The sequence below is a fragment of the Motacilla alba genome, chromosome 1 (assembly GCF_015832195.1).
Source record: "Motacilla alba alba isolate MOTALB_02 chromosome 1, Motacilla_alba_V1.0_pri, whole genome shotgun sequence".
NCBI lineage: Eukaryota > Metazoa > Chordata > Aves > Passeriformes > Motacillidae > Motacilla > Motacilla alba.
Window position 1 is genome coordinate 6,025,741 of NC_052016.1, and position 15,637 is coordinate 6,041,377.

At 43.3% G+C, this 15,637-nt stretch overlaps 1 long non-coding RNA gene across 2 annotated transcripts; it reads left to right on the forward strand.

Moving 5' to 3' along the window:
- Positions 1 to 518: 518 nt before the first annotated feature.
- On the forward strand, positions 519 to 8,235 carry LOC119700362. Of its 2 annotated transcripts, XR_005256746.1 has the most exons (3): positions 519 to 1,109; positions 1,891 to 6,140; positions 7,361 to 8,235. It is a non-coding gene; the product is annotated as an uncharacterized LOC119700362 (long non-coding RNA). The 2 variants fall into 2 exon arrangements; XR_005256745.1 differs by lacking the exon at positions 7,361 to 8,235 and having other exon boundaries at positions 590 to 1,109; positions 1,891 to 6,894.
- Positions 8,236 to 15,637: the final 7,402 nt, after the last annotated feature.

The window sequence follows — 15,637 nt, forward strand, 5'->3', positions numbered from 1 at the left end:
TGGCGGCGGAGCGGTGTTTACATCGCCGCTCGCCGCCGGCGGCGCGGGGAGCCGAGGTGTCGGGGAGCCGGGAGGACCCTCCCCGCCCGCCCCGCGGCTCGGGGTGTGTTTTGCCGCCCGTACAAACTTCCCCGGAGCCGCTGCCCAAAGTTGTTGTAATTGTGTCACACCGCGGACCCCGCGCGCCGCCACCGCGACCCCCCCCGTCCCGCCCCGCCCGCCCGCGTCCCGCGCAGCCAATCGGCGCCGCCGCCGCGCCCCACGTGACCTTTGTTGACTTACGTCAGTCATTGCGCTCCGCCGCCGCTGCGCTCCGGTTTGGTTGGCCGTCGCCGCCCGCCTCCCCCGCTGGCCTCATGCCGTTGGTCGGTAGGTGATAAGGGGGGGTGGGGTTTCGAAGAGCCGCCGTTTGTGATAGGTCAAGCGGGCCGTCAGTCAGACGAGCTTTTCGATTAGCGAGCACCAGCAGGTTGGGATGCGCCTTTAAAAGCAAACGGCGGGGGAGGGGGGGGAGATGTCGGGAGTGGCGGGCGCTGGGGTGGGAAGAGGAGGAGGAACGAGGGAGGGCTGCGCTCACGGGTGGAGTTGCGTAACGGGGGCTCCGGGCTGGAGGAGTGGACGCCGCTGAGGGAGGCGCCATGTCCCACCGGCGGGGGGGGCAGTAGGCACGCTCGCACCCCCCCCGCCCTGCCCCGCCTCGGGCGTGGCGCTCTTGGCACAAGCGGAAAATAAAGGCTTCCCGGAGCGGGAACGGGGCTGAGCGGGGCTGCGAGGGAGATGCTTGGTTGGCGGGCAACGGTCGCACGGAAGGGCTGGGGCCGCCCCCGCCGTTGGTTTCGCCCACGCTCCCCGCCGCCTCCCCCGGGAGCCTGTGACAGGTGGAGCGGGCCCCGCCGGCGCGCGCGCGCCCTCGCGGCTGTCACGTGGCGCGGGGCCGCCGCGCGCGCTTCGCGCGAGACGCGCGGCAAATCTCGCGATGTCTCGAGGGCCTCAGGGCGTGAGGGCGGGGAGGGCCCGGCCCGGCCCGGCCCCGGCCGGAGCGGTGGGAAAAGCGCGAAGGATGGAAATGGCGACAACGGGGAATTCGGGCTTCTGGGCACGCCTCGCGTGTGAGTAAACCTCTGAATGTCTTTAGGCGCGGGAAGGAAATGCTGTGAGCTTTCCCTGCTTCATACGGTTTAGCGCAGCTCCAGCCCGACCTGTATATGCGGCGCTACCTGGGCATCATAGACTGCCTTTAGGGATTTGAAAAGTCATCTCGTCCCAACCTGCCATGGGCAGGGACACCTTCCGCTAGAGCAGGTTGCTCAGAGTCCCCTCCAACGTAGCGTTGAACGCTTCCAGGAACGGGACATGGACGCTTGTTCCTGTGCCTCCACACCATCCTTGGCTTCCCCTACCCTTCTCTGCTCAACCAGGAACCCAAGGGACCACGTTTCTCTTTACCACATAGCCAGGAGGCTTTAGGGCTTTTTAAGTGAGGTGTGTGCAGGTCATTCCATCTTGGCTTCCCTGTGGTGTGTACAAGGAGCTGAGCCCTGCTGTGGCTGTGTGAGGACACAACTCATTTCCATTTTGCTGGAAATTGATCACAACAGCCTTCTGTAACAGCATTGCATCACTTCTCTGGTGTCTGGCTGAAGCTCCACATCTGGGCTGGCTCTTCCCATTTGAATTTCCTGTTTGATGATTACTAGGTGCTTTAAAGCAAAAGTAAAGCCCATTAGCTGCCTTTGGGAATTCAGTGAACAAAGTCAAAGACCAGCCTATGCAGTGGATGCTGCTGCTTCCTGGTTCTCCTTTAATTGCTATTGTCCAATCTTGCTCACACACTGAAGCCTGTTTCTGCCTCTGAAGGTGTTAAACTAACGTGTCAGTGATGTTTTTCAGGTGGATCCTCACGTGTTTTCTGGTCCTGATGGTGCAGAGACACTGGCAGGAATGGAGACTGGTCAAGACAAAGTCTTAAATAATGCAAATGAAGACTCAGAGTAGTGTGTCCGTGCCGCTCTTAAAAGCGGACTCTTGTAGCTCTGCTTTCTGATGCAAATGCAGGAAGAACAAAAAAAAAGTATCTGGGTTCGATGATGTTGCATTTCTTCATAAAAGAGTCAGCAGCCAGTTTGTTGAGAGTATTGGTATAAGAGACAGGCATTTGTGCTCAAAGGACTTGCAAGTTTGAAATCCAGATAAAACCCAAGGTATTTTCGGTGCTGGGAATGGGCCATGGTCTGTGAATAGGTGGAAGCACTGTGATCAAACAGCTGTGTCCATCTGTATTGTCCGTGGTTCTCTGTCAGGGATTTTCTCAGCAGAGTTTCCTCAGGTGCCAAAATCAGTGCCAAGCGCCTGACTGGTTGGGAATGTGCCATAAATGTGGGGTTTCAATGCAGATTGCTTCTCAGTCCTGACTCTCGGGCGTGAAGTTTCCACACTGCAGTATCCTGGGTATAAATCAGCAGAAAGGAGAGTGGACAAAACCATTTCTGAGTGGAAGAAAGGGACTGCTGAACAACAGAGCAAATCAGGGGAGTGTAGAAGCAGAGTCCTGGTCCAGCTGAAACTCAAGTGCACCTGAAGTCACAACAGCTGAGTTACCTCTCTGGTACTGTCAGTGCCACTCTAAACCCTCTGTACCCTGTCTGAATTGCTGGCATTGAATTTCCAGATGCCCTTATTTGTTTGTTTGTTTATTTATTTGCTGTCACTTCCAAGTCAGGTAGCAAATCTGAAGGAGCAGTAGATCAGTCCCTGTTGGATACAACTGAAACCTCATGTTCTTGTGTAGTCCAGGCATACTTTATAGCCATCTGCAGCACGATCCATCCCTGGAAAAACTGTGGTGTTTGAAGCTGGATCTATCCGTCCCAATTGGTTTGGTTTTCATTCCTGCTCTTGGAAGTTCTGGGCAGCTGCAAGCCTTGACCAGCTAAATGAGGGCAGAGGTCATCTCCTTACCCGAGAGGCTGAGGAAGCTCAGGAGCCACGCGTGATCTCTGCTGATGCTGCTGTTTAAGAAAGGATTTTGAGGTGTGGAGTCAATGTTGTGCTCCCAATAGCTCAGGAGGCCTCTGACTATGAGGCAAATCCTTTTGCAGCAGAGCAGGCAGAATGTGATGAGACAACCTTGGATTCATGTGACAACGTGCACGTATTGAGAACAGCAATGAAAAAAGCAGGCTGACCAACAGAACCCACAGGATGCCATCTTGTGTCCTACAAAACATAAATCTAATACTTGCATTGTTGCTATCTTGATAAATTTTAGTCAACCTGCCTGAAATACGTGGCTGTTTGGCATGTGAGGGAAAGCAGCATAAACTAGTAAAATCTGCCCATGGGTCAGTTAGGGAGAAAGCAGCCTCATTAACACTTCTCTTTTTCTGCATTTGTTTTCCTTACTGTTGTTTTCTTTTACTCCAAGGTAAGAGAAGAAAAGCTTAAATTACTAAACTATTTTCTTGATTTTTGGAACAAAAAATCCGGTGTGCTTCCTTTTTGTGCTCTAGCAGTGGCTCTTCTATTGTCCAGGAGTTTGGAATAAAATGACCTGCAATTTCCATGTTCCTTGTACTACTCACATTAAAGTTCTGCTGGGTGTTGTGTGGTGATCTGTGTTTTGACAGCATATGCTGGTCAAGAAAGTGGGGAAGCTGATCTAAACCCCAAAGTTTTGTGTTGTTTTGAGTTGTTTTTTTTTTCCCCACAAAAAAAGGCAAATGCTTTTGCTTGGCAGTAAGGAAAACCAATAGATGAATAGGAGAATTATTATTGAAAATAGGAAAAAAGTCACTGCGATGGTGTTTACCACTATGCTGAAGAGAAAATTGCTTTTTTATCTCAGAAGTACTTTCCTAGCTTTGGGTGGTAAGGGGAGTAAGCTAGTCTAGGACATTGGTTATTATAAAGAAAAAAATACAGTTTTTTTAAATGAAAATTTTAAAAATAAAGTCTATATGCTTTGGTTGTAGACCTTAATTATTACTGTTCTGTCTTGCTTGAATCATGTGGTCATTTTTTGTCTATTGCCCTCTCTGTCCTTGGTTAGCATGAGTTTAAAGCCTGGATTGTTTTTGAAAGGCTTAATGCTGGAATGCATCTGGGGGTTAAGTGGTAATTCGTGGTCATAAGGAGTCCAGGTAAGCAGCAATATCCATCCCTGTGCAGCAACATGTCAGCAATTCGGTCCAGACATGGAAAACCATGAATTTGTGTCATCCCCTTAACTGTATTCTGAGCTGTTTGATGCATTCAGAAAGCAGGGCATTTCGGGGTGTTCTGTAGATTTGCTGTGTAAGAGAGACCAGTTCTCTGCATGCCAGCACGAACACAGCATGAACCTCTTTGCTGAAGCTCTACCAGTAGAAGAAACAACTGCTAGAAGATCTGTATCCTGTTTTTATAGTACATAGATCTATGTTATACTGACAGTTTCTGCTGACTTGGAGAAATAAATAATGTCAAAAATTACCCTTGTCCAGGAGGTGGTTCCTTTACAATACTACTGATGGTGATTTTTTTAGAACTTTTTTCAATCATGCCTGTACCTCCCACCTCCAGCACTTTTGGTTGTGTCTTTGGTGTGCATTCCAAATGTGGAAATGCTTTCCTTTATGGTAATAATTTTAGGTGAATGTCTGTCTTCCCCCTAGGAACCAGATGCAGCAACTTACGACTTGCCACCTTCCAAAGAAATCACTTGTTTGACAGGAGATGATCCTGAACAAGGATCTCTGCTCTCCCAGAGCAGTGCAGAGAAGCTGAAATTTCTTGCATGTGTTTCCATGCAGGAATTTGAGAAGCCGACAATAAAATATTGTGTATATATTAACTTGTCTTCAGATTGACAGTTGTAACTTAATAGAATTTGGCAAATGCTGTAAAGAAGAGGAAAAAAATCCCATCTTTTTGTTTCTATGGTGGTTTTATATGTGTTGATTTAATATTAATTGCTGGGCTGATACCTTTGTGGCCTTCTGATTCTGTGGCTTTGAAGTGAAAAAGAAATCACATTTGTAAACCAGCTCTGAGCAAAATTATGATGGTTTTTGTGTAAACATTTGAAAAGAGCCAGTCGTGATGCTCAGCAAACCAGGTGAATGGATATCTTGTTAACTTTTGTTAATTCTGGGATGGAATCCAGTATTCAAAATACTTCATCATCTGGTATTTTTGTTTTTCTCCAAGAACAGAGGATGCCACATGCTCTTACTGGATTTAATTTAGTGTTTCATACACAAATCTTTTTGAGAAAGTATCTGGGAATTACTTATGTTAAAAGCCTCAACTGTTGTGTATGTTTTTGTTAATATTTATGTGCATGTCTAAAAGGACAAAATCTTCAATAACCAATCTAAACACTATTTTGGCTGTAGTCTCTCTTCCCTGTCCATTTTTTACAACATCAGCCACTTTCAAAATCAGGTATTTTGCACAGGCAGTGGTAGATACTAAATCTTGTAATGGTGCACAGGTGAGAGTTGTAAAGGTGCAAACAGCAGAAGCAGCTTTGGGACATTGGGTGTGGCAGAGTCAAAGCCTCAGCTCAAGAAGCTGCATCTTGCACTTACTGAACACAAACAATGGCAGTTCTCCATCCTTGTCTAAGCAGTTCAGGATTCCCTCAGCAATGGGTGAGTCAGGGCAGTTAAATGAAATAAAACATCATGCTTCAATCTGCAGACTTAGTTGCTGTAGGACAGCTCTCTTATATTTTTGAATCTTCATTTGATGTGTAGGACACAATGGGGTTGTACTCAAAGCATGTAAATGTGTTCATCATATGTAACTGGAAGATAAGCAAAACAAACTGAAATGTGCTTTTTTTTTTCTTTGCTCTATTTTATTTTCTTAAGTTTGCTATTATCAAGAGGCAGGTTATGTTTAGAATTTCTCTAGGAGTGCTCTGCTGTGTCAATAAGAGTTGGATCAGGCCTCTCACAGAGCTACAAGCACCAGGATGATGTGAGGAAGACAAGTGGTTTCTACTACAGCTTGACATTGATAAAATCCAAAGCTCACCCTGCCTTTAAGTACATTTTTCCTTGCTTCCCCCTTTAGCTGCACTTCAGTTGGGAACCTGTGAAGCAGGAAATCCCTAGGAGCAGTTGGGAGAATTTCCCATCTTACAGTTTCTCAAGGTACAGTTTAGTTTCTGTTTGGAAGTTTGCAGTTGTGTATTTGTATAAATATACTCAGTGCTACTGAAGTTAGTTTGTGAGGTGTTCTTCTGTAATGGTGTTTTGCTTTGGTTTTTGTCTGTAAATGAGTCCTGTGGTGGTTTTCTCTGGTGAGGAAAGTCAAAACAGTGTTTCTCTCCATGGGTATGTAATCCCAAACTGAAAGCTGAGTGAGAGGAAGGAAATTGCCATTAGTCTCAATGGGACAAAAGTTTCTTGGGAATTAGGGCAGCAAAGGGAAGCTTCACTGAGAATCTGCAATGTTTTCCAAAGCCTTGATATCCTTAACGTGGTTGTTTTTCTGCCACTAGTGGATACAGAAAATTTCACTAGAAATTGTGAATTCAAATCTTCACATAACAAAATACTTGTCCAATGGCTTCTTAGTATCTCTGAGAAGAAAGTCCCTCTAATATTCCTTCATCTCAATCAAAAATATCCACATCCCTGATGAACTCAGATGCTTACATGTAGGCATCCAAGCTACTCCAGTGTGGTCTAGAGACCATGAAAGTAATGATGAAACTGGCACTATTTTAACGACATAAAAGTTTGAAAGTGCATGGATACATTTCTTCCCAAGGGTAATCTATACAAAAAAGGACCAGGATACAGTATTGAGAAATTTATATTGTTCAGATCATAGTTTTTGTTTCCTACACAAAAAAGAAGACAAATGTGTGACTTTTAAATACTTCTGTTGTTGATCATGTAATTGGTTTGGGATTTTTAGTAAGTGATTGGTTTTGTTTTTATTACATATTCCTTCAGGGCGGGCATAATTCTAATAAATAATCCCACCATCCCAAGGATGTGAACCTGCAGGTTCTGGAATACCTTCTGAAGAGTCTTTCTGTTCAGTAAAGATCAAGTCCCATTTTTAATGGATCAGTCCAGATAAGCTTTCAAAATTTAAATGCTTATCAGAGTTCCTTTATTCAGGAAATCAAGCAAGACACAGGTTTTATTGTAAATTCAGTGTTGTTCCTGGTTTCTGTTACATCATCCCATGCTAAACGAGACATCCTGCGCTGTTTATGCTTCTGTCTCACTGAAAACAAATGAATACAATATATATGATTAGCGAAGAGCAAAACACCTACTGTTAAGCCTCTTCTATGAATGAGCTGAATTTTTTCATATCTATCAGGGGTTACTAATTTTGCAATGCTTCTTGTCAGCGGTCTGCAAAAAACACGTGGGAAATACAAGTCGGAGGATCACAGTTTCTGTCTCCCAGGTGGAGTGGTTTGCTTCCAACCCCTGCCATGGCTGGGTGGTTTGGTGCCGTGCAAGAAAGGGAGATCCCGACAGCAGCTGGTGGTGCCCAGCAATGGGACAGGAGGAGCGAGCAGGAACTGATGCTCAGAAGTTCCACCTGAACATGAGGAAGAATTTCTTTTCCTGGGCAGTGACTGAGCACTGAACAGATTGTCCAGAGAGGGTGTGGAGCCTCCCTCACTGGAGATCTTCCAGAACCCTCTGGACACAATTGTGTGCCATGTGCTTGAGCAGGGAGGTGGGACCAGATGCCCCACAGTGGTCCCCTCCAGCCTGACCCATCCTGTGATTCTGTGAACAAAGAGGAGAGGAAAGAGCCAAGTGTGTGAGGAGGGTTTGAGCAGTGGGTGGACAGAGGCCTTTTATGTAGCTGAATTCTTCTGACCAGTCACTCCGGCTCTTCTTTCTTTTCCTATCATGTTTTCCACTAAATGTGTAGAATATGAATGTTGTGTTAAAATGACAAAGTGTCTGACAAAAAGCAGAAATGATCATGTGGTTTGGGGTTGGTTTCGTTTTCCCCCCAGTCTTTGCCAAACAAATGATTGTGTCAGCACTTTGTCAAAAATGACACAGTTTGGTCACCAAAATGATGGTGCCTCAGGAGGGGGTCCCATGACATTTATTTGGGAAAAGCACCCCCTGCTTCTGACAGTCCCCTCCCTGCCACTGTTACTAACCCTGTGCCATCCCTCAGCAATATTGATTTAACTGTTTGCAAAGCTATATTGGAAACTGAGGCCAAGTCATTGAAATAGCCTCGATTAAAAAAATAAATAAACCAGCCTCCACCCTGCTCCAACTGCTCAAAAAACCCAAACAGAAAAAAAAAAAAAAAACAAATCAACCAACCAAAAATCCTCAAAACCAAACAAAACACAGAAACTTCCAGAGGGGAGGTGAAAGCCACCTCCAGACAACTTTTATGGTCATTATTCCCGTGCAATATTGTGTGGCACGCTGAAAAATATTTAAGAATAACATCAATTTAATGTGAAATCAAATGCCAGAACGGATGATACAGTGGTTGCATTATTGAGTAGCATACTGAATTCAATTAAATCTTGTCTTGTTAATAAATCTTGCATCGCTGCTGTCAGCTGCTGTGAAGAATCCTGAGATTGTTTTGTAAGGACGTTCAGCCTGTTCCTAGCGGTGCCTGAGGAGCTGGTGGATGGCTGCCCAGCACAGTAAAATGATTGCATCTTGTGAGGTTGACTGCAGATTGCTATCACAGTAATAAAACCCAAGTTAAAAATTACAAAAACCTGGTACCTCTAAAAGCTTATGAGCCATAGAAATGACCTACTACTAACTCCTTACTACCTCTGAGTAGTTGTTTATTAGGTTGCTGGTTGGATTTTAAGTTGGAAGAATTGGACAAATTGCTGTTGGTCTTTATCATGATCTCTCTTTTTCTGCTGTTCTGATGCGGCAGCTGTTGCTGGGAATCAAACCCCTGATCCCCAGAGAAGGAGGAATAACTCATTTTTCCAGATAACACTTGCTGCATTACCTGTGTACACATTTCTTTCCCAATGGAGCATGGGCAAAAAGGAGCAAGTTCCACACAGCCAGCAAGGCTAAAAAAGAAACATAATCTACAACTGATGAAACTGGTAGATTATATAGGAAAATAGTTCACACTCTTCTTTCATTCTAAAGAAAACTCTTACCAATTTTTTTTTTCCATCTGATTACTGTTCCTAGACTTTTTTTTTTATGTCAATATTTACAGAAACTTTTAGGAAATAATTTGTGTGTTTTATATTAATTCTTTTAGAACTATAAAGATTAATCTTCCTGAACTAACCACTCCCTCTTAAGCCCAGCTTTGAAATATTTCCATTATGCTTATTGAGAAGTTTAGGAATTAGAGATGTCCATTCAGAAAAGTGTTTAAAGTAATGATAAATAAACAATAAAGATCATGAGGGTTAAAGATTAAAAATGAAACTTTTAACTATCTCCTTGCTTTGCAGCCTTAATATGTGCACTGTGATTCCTCCTCTGCATTAACATTCAGAAAGTTTTTCCCCATGAACATGTAATTGTTTGTATTAGAAGCTTAAATGTTGTACTCAAAATTAGAATCATGCCTGTGGGTATTTAAAATGGAAGAATAATACCAGCTAATGACTTCAGAATAACTAGTGAAATTACATCAGGGAGAGTACTTCAGATTTTGCAGATTGGCCAAATTTATATTGATGAGGAATACATAAGATTTAGCCCAGTAAAATTTAATGAAACCAAGCATATATCAAGGAAAGGGAAGCATGCAGGCTTATTTGTTGTGGAAATTTGTTAACTTCTTATTTTAGAGATAAAAGAAGTTCTGCTGTATGGAAATTTCTGGTTGTTTTTCTAAAACATTGTTACACCTTTTGATGTAAGCAGTTATATGGTCTTGCAGATAGGTTTGTTTAGTAAATTGAATTTATTGGAAGTTGTTTCTTCACAACAGTAAATGTATTTCTTCACCAGGAGTCCACAAAGGCATATTCCTGTGCCTGACAAAGAACTCACTTGGTTTGAAATACGAAGGAAACCAGAAGAGTTGCAGTTCAGAGTTCCAGGTGTTTTCTAGAAAATTACTCCATCACTTTTCTGGCTGTTTTCCCCTTTGTAACATCTTGTCTTCATAGATAACTCACACCTCCTCTGAAGAATGCACAGCCCTTACCTTGGGCTGGGTCAGTGGCTCCAGCACTCAGGGCACTTCCAGCCATCAGTCGGCTTGCCATGTGAGCTGTGATTCATATCACAGGTTATAGTTCCTCTGTAAAGTACAACTGCTTCTCACTTCTCTCCTCAGAATTTGGTGTAACTTCATCCTTCAGTTTCAGCAGAGTTTTGCTTTATCCCAAAGGGAGGGTGCTATAAAGAATTTTTTGCTGTGGAAGGTACAAGAGACAGCAGTTTGGATCTTGCTATTAATTGCAAAGAGCCAAGAGGTTCAACATGAAAATAAGATCCGTATTGTGAACTTCCTAGTGAAGATACAGGCTTTGGAAAGATTAGAATGGAATTAGTTAATTGAATAACTTATTTATTTATTGATAAAATAATTGGAGAACTTCTGGTAAAATACTGGACGCTTCAATAGAAGTGTTACCAAAAAAAGGGAAATGCAAATTCAAACACACCCATGCTTTAATGAACCAGATAAATCTTCCAGGCAATCAGTGGATGCATAAGCACTAAAATAGAACGATATAAATCTCATGTTTAAAGCTGGGCAGTTTATTCAGTGATTGAATCAAATTAAGAGCATGTGTGTGATGTTCTACTAGCACAGAAATGCTATAGGGAATGAACAAAAAGGTAAGCCTAATAATGTTATCCATAGAACATCTGAAAGGAAGCAGAACAGAACAACATGTTTTAACCAAACAGCTCACAAAGCAGGCCTCTTAAGTATCAAAGCCAATTAGGACAGAGTCCAACAATTACAAAAGATATTCAGTCATAAGGAGATACCCAGCAATGTTTTGTCTTATCTCTGAAGCAGATCATTAAAGGCTTCCTGTCATATTTCTTCACGACTTCTTTTCAGGAAAGTCTATTTCCCTCTCCTCAGGAGGAGAATGGGACCTACCAGAGCACCTCAGTTGGCCCCCTCCCAGCCACCCCGTGGGCTGCAATCCAGGCAAGGAACAACAATCAACCTGCACCAGCAGAGCTCTGCTTGCTGCCTTTCCTGATTGTCCTCGTCACGCTGCACAGCATGGGCTCCAAATTCTGATCCCATCCAAGCTGTGGCACACGTGCAGAGAAGCTTCTGGATGTACCTGGGAGTCATTGCAGCACGAAGCTGAGCCAGGAGTTCTGCCACAGCAGCAATTTGGGTGCTGCTGGTCTGGCACAGTCTCAAATTCCCAGGGAAAAGATAGGAATTGCCTGTAACAGTTAATGTAGGGAGAAGTAGGATGAGAACTTTCTCTTCCTGTCAACACCAGCTTTTGCTTTCATGTGATTTTCTATGTCTGGAGCACAGTCCTTGAACAAAGCAACAGCAACTCTTTTTACATTTGAAGGAAGTCTGGATGGAATAGGCCTCCAGCAGGTTACTGGGGAGACTTTCATTCCTGCATATATGAGAAATGGGGGGGGAATAGAGGTAATTAGCCAGCCTGTATCCCAGACTGATGCCTAAAGGTTCCATTGTTTATTGATACATAGCAATATTTTAAAAACAACTTCTCAGAATAATGTCTTTACATGCTCTCAGTTGGCTCTTGCTCTTTTTCTCCTTTCTTGGCCATCTGCCACAGACTTGTAATGGAAATGACTGCACAGTTGTCCCTCTCTACTCAGCCTTTGGGTTTCTAACTCAACTGTATCACTCTTTCAGGGGGAAATGTGTGTGCCCCACAAGTGTGTTTTTCCAGGCTTCCTCCTTGTCACTGTACAATCAGTGTAAAGCATGTCCTGCTGTTTGTCTTAGCAGGGAGAGAAACTGTGTCATCCTCCACCACAGGCACTTCATTGCCACTTGACCTGTCCACTGTTAAGTCTTATCCATAGGTAATCTGACTTTTTAATGGAAAATGTTTTGGTTTAGAATAAGGCAGATAGTGTCAGTGTTTCTCACGCAGGTTTTTGCCCTCACTTTATTTCAATTTACCCTTCAATAACAAAACAAGTGAATATAATGTGGAAAAATCAGTTTATTTTCTGAAATTAGGTGAACTTCATCCAAGCTCAAAATTCTACAGTCACTTTTAGCATTTGCAAGTACACACTCAATAAAAATATTTTGACATCTAGACTGTCAGATAATCTGTGAGTAACAGTTACATCATTCAATGAGAGAACTGTTAATTTCCAGAGTAATTTATTGGGAAAACAAAGCATTTACTGCAGTGAAATACACTACTGGATGCTAGAAAAGCTACAGAACATTTTTGCAAACGAAGTACTTTGCTTCAGAATGCAGAATATTCTCTTGAGACAAAAACACAGGAAAATAAGAGATCCTTGCCAGCAAACATCTCTGAAGAGAAGGTACCTGCAGAGAGCAGTGATCACTGACCTCCAGGAAGCTTTAGGGTCTTCATGCAGAAGAATCTAATGCATGGGACAAAGAGGAGGAGTGCTCAGGGTCATACCCATTACAGAACAGGCTCATAGGGCGCAAAGGTTCATACACCAAATGAAGAGAATCACTTGGAGTGATTTTTAAAAGCTGGAGGAGTTCTCAGCACTGTGGTGCTGTGCCCAGAACAGGGCGCTGTCTGTGGGCAGAGGTGTTGGCTGGCACAATGCAATCATGGCTCTGGAGTACCACCATGGTTGGTTTTACATCCTCCAGTTCTGCTTCACTGTCATTTCTCAGTTGCTTTTGTCTCTTCAAAAGTTGTCTTGTTGCTGTAGGGAAATGTCAGAACATTATGTGTAATGATGGTGGTGATCATTCCCAGAGTGCCCAGAGGACTGAATTCCAGGTTTTGTGTGATGCTGTTGGTGGTGTCAGTCTGAGGCTGCAGAGTATGTGTGCCTTTCATCTGACATAATTTGTGTCTCATATTGACATATGTCTCGTACACATAAAATTTAAGTTAGGATTGTGGCTTCTTGGAGAGAAAGCAAGGGATTTTTCATGCATTTTATTGTGTGATTAACAAATAGTAAATTGTTACCCTGCTTGCTGCTGTTGGCAGTGATGACAATAAAAGTCAGGATTTTTGAGGAATGAGCAACACCACATCATGGAGGAAAATTGGCCACTTTATTCAGATTATTCAGCCCTTAAAGAAAGGTGTTTGCAGCATGGGCAACCTCAACTCTCAAGCTCCTCTTAACTCTGCCCTGTCCAATTAGCCCACCAAGGCTCACTGGAATCTTCCCCTAATGGTTGATGCCACTCCTGGTGCTCAGAGAGCTGCTTCTTCCAGAGGCTTTTTTCCTGTGCTTTCCCTGATGCAGGAGATGTTCTCCCTTTTCAGACAGACTAAGCCATGAGATGCAGGGAATGAAATAATTTTCTGAGCTTCATGTGTTCTGAGTCACTTTTAGAAATGACAAACTAAAATGTTCAAGACACCATTGTGGATTGTTACACCTTACCCGATCTATATCAACCTCTTATTCCATTGTCATTTTTAGTCGAAAGACAACAAATAATTGTGGAACTTCCTTCTTTTATCATTTTAATTTGTCTTCAGTGAAACTAAAAAGTTACAAACTCTTGCCATATTCATCTTTATTTACCTTTCTTTTTTTTTTTTTCTGCATTTTTTTTCTGAAGCAAAACAGAAGAGAGAGGAAAGAGAAGGCTGAGAGTAAAAGGAGGAAAGGAAAGAAAACCAAAACCAAGGAGGAAGAAAAAGGTTTTGATCCTTTTTAATCAAAACTTTTCACTTGAGAAAATACCCTATTTAACCAGTTTACAGTTATCCCATACAGAATAACAGTAGTTTTGTCTTTAAAAAAACAATTCTCTACCATTTCTAAGTAAATTAGCACAGCTCCACCCAGGTCAGTTGAGACAAGCTGCACAAACTTTAGCCATTGTATTAGCCCATAGTTAATATGTTTTACAATACTTCATACAAGATATAGCCTTCCCCTCTCTCTCCTCATTCTCATATTTTGTTCAAGAGTCTTATGCCTTAGACTTGGATTATCAGCCCTTTTTTGTCAATAAAGCATCCAGCCTATTAGAATCTTCTGTATAAATTATAATAAGAAGAAATTTGAGCCAAATTCAGCTAATAATTATAATATTTTTTGCAAAATCAGAGCCAAGTTTTAAAAGAAGCAGTTTAAGCTTTTAGAAGTGCATTCTGGATGTTGTTGTGATTTATGTGCTGTCAATTATTTTTGTATGTATTGAAAAAACCTGTCAAGTTTCCATCTCACATTTCATAAATCAGGTTTTTCTGTATACAAAGCACGTGTCAGAAATCAGCATCTAAACCAGATTCCAGTTGGCTTCTCCATGTGGCAGCTTGTAAACAGAAATATTTGGGGACTGCGCATTTATGACATGCCATGTAATGTCATGTATAAACAGCAGTTACTGGAAAATGCTCTGCTCCTCTACATTGCTAATAAGATGATAAATCATGCTTGCACTGCTGCATCACAGTTCAGCAGGTAGAACTTTCCAAATTCAGATAGTGGTGGTGTTTTTTTTCAAATAGGAGTACTGAGAGGTTAAATATTTTATTAGTGACCTACCTGTGCATCAGAGTGATGTGTCAAAACTGACAAGGTGTTTTGTACATTTGTCTTTAAGTTATTTGGAATTTTTTTCCCTTTGTTGTGGCCAGAGACAAATTCTGGTTGTACTGAAATGAGTGAAGCACTTCCATCTACTGTCAAAGGGATCAGGAATCTGCTGTCAGAGGACAGGGGAAGCCTGCTGAGGGTGATCTAAAACCTGGCCCTTGCCAAAAGAAGTCCTGGCGTTGCTTCCACCCATGGCCATATTTCTGGTTGCATCTTTCCTGCAGGTTCAGTGATCCAGGTCTGGGGCCTCCAGCACAAGAAAGACGTGCGTCCATTGGAAAGAGTCCAGAGGAGGGACATGGAGCTGGCCAGAGGGCCAGAGCACCTCTGCTATGACAGGGGCTGAGACAGCAGGGGCTGTTCAGCCTGGGGAAGGCTCCAGGAAGACCTTAAAGCCCTTCCAGTGCCTAAGGAGAGCCTACCAGAGAGGTGGAGAGGGGCTTTCACAAGGGCCTGGAGTAACAGGACAGGGGGGAATGGCTTCAAACTGAAAAAGAGTGGATTGAGGAAGAAATTCTTTACTGTGAGGGGGGTGAGGCACTGGCACAGGGAAGCTGTGGGTGCCCCATCCCTGGAAATGTTCAAAGCCCAGTTGGATGGAGCTCTGACCAACCTGGGATGGTGGAAGGTGTCCCTGCTCATGGCAGTGGTTTGGAACTAGATGGTCTTTAAGGTCCCTTCCAACACAAACCACTCCGTGGTTCTGTGATCACAGGGCTGTGCAGAAAACAAGAGCAGTTTGCTGATCCACCTGGAGAGTATCACAGGAAAGAAACAGTCCTTGTGATAATTAGTGGAGCAAACAGTGTCAGCTGCTGTTCACAAAGTGCACAGGCTCCAAGGTGTGAATCGGCACCCATGGGATTTGAATTTAATGCAGTGAGAACACAAAAGGCACCTCTGCTAAGGTATTTTATTCCATGAATACCAAAACAAAC